Raw genomic sequence first — 6,000 nt, 5'->3', positions numbered from 1 at the left:
TCCTTTAAGGGGAACCCAAGCTGCCGACGTGCCAAAACAGGATTGTAGTTAATCCCACCATATGTACCAAGAAGAGGTACATTGGAGAATTCACCACAAGAGTCGATAATCTGCACACCATCATACACACGGTTGTACCAAAAGATATCATCATTAGTGAGAGACATAAGTCTCGTGGACCACCGTAGACATTCCTTGTTCTCCTTGAAAACGACCGTCTGAGGTAAGTGACAAATAAACCACTTATACAACAGAGGCAAACAACACACAATGGCGCCACCACCCTTTGCATTCCTCAGATGCAAAGAGAAATAGGTATCACCCAACAGAGTTGGAACGGGATTAAGAGTAGAGAAGATCCTAATAGCGTTCACATCCACAAACTTGTCGATGTTGGGGAACAATACCAACCCATAGATGAGAAGTACAAATATGGCTTCAAAGGCATCCTCACTCATGGCCTTCCCATATATAGTAGCTTGAGCAATGAGGAACTCAGAAAGGAGACCTTGAATTCCACCTTTGGTAGTCATATGAGCACCAACCAGAGATTCATCTATGTGTAACATGTCAGTTATCTCTCGAGAAGTAGGAATACTCTCTAAGCCACTGAACGACAACTGATCCAGAACAGGTATACCCACAAGATAAGCATACTCCTCAAGGGTAGGCAAAAGCTGGAAATCCGGAAACGTGAAGCAACGGTACAAGGGATCATAAAACTGCACCAATACACTCACCAGTCCTTCATCCACCTGAGTAGTCAGAAGAGGAATAAGTTTCCCAAAACGAGCTTTGAAACCCAATGGATCTAATACATAAGATGTCAAATTCCTTAACTCTTTCAAGTCTGGTTGTCTGAAACTGTACTTCTTTGTATTCCTTATTTGTCTTTCCATTTCTGAAAATTTTGCAAATAAACCCCTTAAGTTCCTTGAAAAATTTCTTATTTATTTTGATGATATGAATGCAAATGGGTGCATGAATGCATGAATGCAACAATCACACTCAAGGATCAAGCAAAGCACACCAAAAAAAGGTCATGGGATAGATCATGTTATCCTTAATATCAATCATCCATTTTGGTGGATTATGGTTTACACCTTATCAACACCCAAGTTCCATTGATATTAAGGATACCTGAACGGATCAACAATGAATCAAGGGTTTGTTGCAAGTCACGAGCATGGAGTTTAGGTTAAGAACCACCCAAAAGGGAGTGTACTAAGGTTTAAACCTGCCAAACATGTTTTACAAAAGGTTCCCATAGTCATCATCCCATCTTTCGGATATTATCGGATAAACGACTACTCGTATTCCAAAAATATTCCCAAGAGAGACTCTTATGAGTGTAGTATCGCGTAACAATCGTATCAAATCTTACACTTGAACGACTTTCGCACTACATCCTAAGAATAGGCTAAGATGGGCTTGGTAAACTAAGGTCCTTGGCTTCTAAGGTCTATATTGGAAAGAGTAATGTCTAACCACAACTTACTTGTGTGACATTATTGATCCCAACATGACCTCCACCAAGTGAATGGGCTTGCAAGTCAACTTGCTAAGGAATAACTCCACACAAGTCGACAAGACTATGCCATTCTCCTATCCTAAGTGCACTCGAGTCCGGGTATAGAACTCATTTCACAAAGATCACCAAGCGTACAAGGAATTAATATCAAGCAAATCAATCATTACATACAATACAGTAATCCCAAATTGCACAAAAATATGTCACAAAAAAATATATACAATACAATACAACAAATATGAAAAGTAGGTAAAACCCACTAGGATTATTTATCCCCAGCAGAGTCGCCACTTTTCTGTAGCAGGGTACGTTACCATTAGAGATATTGACTAAATTCAAGGTAAATCATACAAGTCGAGTCGCCACCGCACTTCTATTTATCCAAAGGAATGGTTAGAAAGCGAACAAAAACCTAAAATTTTTATCGAATCAAAAACTAGTAAAAATGTCAGAGATCTGGGTAAGGGGGTTGGTTATGCAATGGGAAGGTATTAGGCACCTGATCGGGAAAATAGCAAGTGTACTATTTTACCGATGTAGTAATAAAAGGAATTATTCTGAGTATCGATCTCGAGGACTGCGTAGGAACTATCAGTGTTGATAATGATTCAATTAAACAAAATAACCTTAGGTTGGTAAGTGAAAAGTGAATTTGCTTTGTTAAATATAAAGGTACAATAGAGATTTTTGAATGCAGAAACGTTAAACATGCTAGATCAAGGGTGTATGAATTGCTCTGAAATAAACTTAATCCTTATTTTATGATATCTATGTTCGAATGATTCAATAAGGTTCTCAAGAGAAGTTTCCCCTAATTCCTTAGCCAGAAACCATTAACATTCAATTTTAAATCCCAATTCCTTAGCCATTCAAAAGAATATTAATCCCATGTATGAATATCAAGAATTTTCCATCATCGCTATTAGATCCTCATTCCTAAGAGAAATTAGCGATGTTGTTATACACATAGTGATAAAGGGATTTGTCAGACCTCCTTTACCTCCAATTCAATACCTAATTTTCCAATACGGCAAGCATTACACTCGTGTTATAACAAATTGATTTCATAAAAACATAGACATTCATAACATTGTAGGAAAAAGGTTCATTACAAAAGCAATTCAGGGACACCCCCCTAGCATTGGGAGGTTTAGCTCATGATAATATTCAAAGAAGGTACAAATAGAAGATTAGACATTACAAGAGATTAGATAGCTTCGATCTTCAATTGCTTCCGCGCTTGATGATCTCCGTTCTCCAAAAATCTTGATTCTCTCGTTCTCTATGTTCCGTCCTCCTTTTTTCTTCTCTTCTTAGGTCTAAATAGTACAATACACATTACAATCAAGCCAAAAAGTCAAAATTGCCCTTCGGGATCACTTCATGAGTGAAAATAGAAAATCAGAAAAATTCAGCGCGCTAGCCAACACGGGCCGTGCCAAGCAACACGGCCGGCCGTGTTGGCTCTCTGGTTTTTGTATGGGAAGAAGTTCTTCTTGCAGCACGGGCCGTGTCAGGAGACACGGGCCGTGTTTGGCTCCAGGATTTTTATTCTATTTTTTTATTTTTTTTCTTTCACTCTTCCATTGTTGCCTTGGCACTTCCGACTCTTCAACTACTTCTGAAACATGCACAATACCATGGAAACGACATCAAACGCATCTAAAAACTTAAAATAACACAAAAAGCAAAATAAACATAAAACTACTCAAATATGAAATACTTAAAATTCAAACACTAAAACTCAAAATAAAGGGTTACCACATTGATGAATTTTGACCGAGAACATGATGGAAATCAAGTAAAATGGTGACCGATCACAACCCCAAACTTATCTCATTGCTTGTCCTCAAGTGATGCAAGAGACAAAAAACAGAGGTCACCCCAGAATTCCTTTTCACCATTATACAGCCGATGTTATTCGCACCGAGTTTCCTACCTTCATGGTCAAGACGTTGGCCACCCGATCCGAACTATCCGCTAGACCTCACAGTCCAGCACCTCTTTACCTGCAAGCTTTTCATACATCTCACACAATCTCTCAGGGTTAGCACTAAAGACTCAGTATATGCAATATCGACTCTTAGTTTTTGAATAAATTCTACTTCTATTGCACAAACATAATTCACACACTTTAGGAGGACTTAGGGTTGTAACGGGGCTTAGGACAGGTGGGATAAACAACAAACGGATACACAAGGGGTTTTTGGGCTCGACACTCCTGTTATTTTTCTTGTACCTGTGCTTATATTGATATAAAGGGGTTCGACATCGACTATTTAACTTTACTCAATTGATTGAGTATTTCAAATGTAATCAAGTCGTTTAATTGGGACAAGTGCGTTTTGATGAGTTCTATTTTTCTTTTCTCTTTTTTTTTCTTTTTCCGGAGCATTCAAAAAGCCTCCAATTTTTCTTTTCTCTTTTCTTGTAACAGTTTTTCGCACACTTGTCCCTTTTGTATTAGATCTACCACCCCAAACTTAGAATTCACACAGTTTCCAAAAGCCACAACATTTATGCCGAGCAAGGGTAGAAGAGATTATTATATATATTTTTTTCTTTTTCTGGCCATAGGGTAACATAAGCGGTTTACAAACAAACAAAATGGTTAAAGGCTCAAAGGGGTTCGCAACGGATAAAACGTACAAGGGTGGCTGGAAAGGCTCAAGGTTAAACAACAAAAAAGTGCCTCAGTGTGTGTCATAATGCAGTGCTATGTCAGTAGAACGTACGCAAAACCAGAGCGATAGAGTCATACCTGGATTAACTCTCATGATTATCTCTTAGTATTTGGCTTTTTGTAATCTCACCATGTGGGGTAAACTTGCAGGTTCCAAAGCACTCTCTGTGTAATGTAGCTTCTTTTTGGTTCAGGTGTACCATACTTCTATCTCAATCCAGTTTTCATCCCACTGTGTCCAACAATAGTTTTTCTTCGACTGCATAAATTTCCAGGGTGCCTCGGGAGCGTGAGTTCGGGTTGTGTCTTTCATCCACTAACCATCTTTCCATCACGCCTCTGGTTTTTATCCATCAATCTGTAACCCAACATCCAAACAGTTGAAAATAAAAGAAATCAAAGGAAAATTAACTTAAAAAAAAAATGAAAAACCAAAACGGAAAATAAATTAAGACAATGAAAAATATGAAAAACCAAAACGGAAAATAAATTAAAACAATGAAAGGAACCCCCCCCCCCCCACACTTGAACTAAACATTGACCCCAATGTTTAAACCCAAATGCAAGAGGGACTTACAGTGCCTACTGCGGAGGAGGGTGCTGTGGAAATTGCAACATCATATGTTGCATCATCCTTTGAATATCATCAATGGCAGCCCCTTGGCGGAGCTGCTCTGTCACGATCTGATCAATCTCCGCTCCCTGGCGAGCCTGCTCAACACGGAACTGCTCCATGTCCATGGGTGTCCATCCAGCAGAGGAGGCTCCCATACCTCTGTGGTGAGAGGTGTGAGGGTGAGGAACAACCCTCTCCCTTGCCGGTGCATCTTCCTCCCTCGTATCACCTGCAAGAAATTCATCTTCTCCCGCCTCTTCGGGGTCAACAGAGGTATACAACCAATTCTCATTGTTATCAACATTAGTTTTATCGGTGTTCGGTAAGCGGAACAGCCGGCGTGTTCGGCTTACCAACACATACCCATGACGGCTTTGTTCGAGCATGCCTTGCGTACACAGGGCATTGAGGTCAAGCTTACCCAACGCCTGCATCGGGGTTTCTCCGTCCAACACCGGCCTACAACCACACCAGTCAGCAATTTGTGTTATCATACCTCCCACAGAAATGGCTCATGAGCTGGCACGCCCCATGGTACCTAAATGGTCCGCGGCGAATGCCGCCACATTCACTGGTTCCTCATTAACCATGGCATGCATCAAATATAACTCCCGCTTTGCCGCTACACCTGTACTATCTCCTCGTCCAAACAAGGTGAATGCTAACCCTTTTTGAGCGTATCGGAAGCACGGGTTTTGAATCCATAATGCCTTTGCACTCCGGGGTTCGTACTGTGGTAAACCTGTAATAGAGGACCAAAAGGAACCTGCAGAAAAGTCATTTGGCACTGCCCCAGATCCTACCAATGGTAACCGGAGGCATTGCCCAAGCTGAATAACCGACATCGAGTAGTCTTCGTTATAAAGTCGGAAACTCATAGTACCAAAATATTCATAGACATGACCAGTCCAATTTTTTTCCAATTTAAATTTAACAGTGCTTAGGAACTCTAGAGTGATGCGTTCATAGGTAGGCACATCAGCATGCATAAATTCAAAAATACCTAAATTGTGGAACATTTGGGATACATCATCTAAAATTCCTAACGCACTCATAGTCTCATCACAAACATACCTTGTAGGTACAAGCTTCCTTTTAAGGTGAGTCTTGTACCTTTCAACATGGTCATCATCCTCAAAAATAATTCCGTGTGCATTCGGCATCCTCCGG

The sequence above is a fragment of the Lathyrus oleraceus genome, chromosome 5 (assembly GCF_024323335.1).
Source record: "Lathyrus oleraceus cultivar Zhongwan6 chromosome 5, CAAS_Psat_ZW6_1.0, whole genome shotgun sequence".
Lineage (NCBI taxonomy): Eukaryota > Viridiplantae > Streptophyta > Magnoliopsida > Fabales > Fabaceae > Lathyrus > Lathyrus oleraceus.
The sequence above is the reverse complement of the archived record's forward strand: the minus strand, read 5'-3'. Positions refer to the sequence as shown.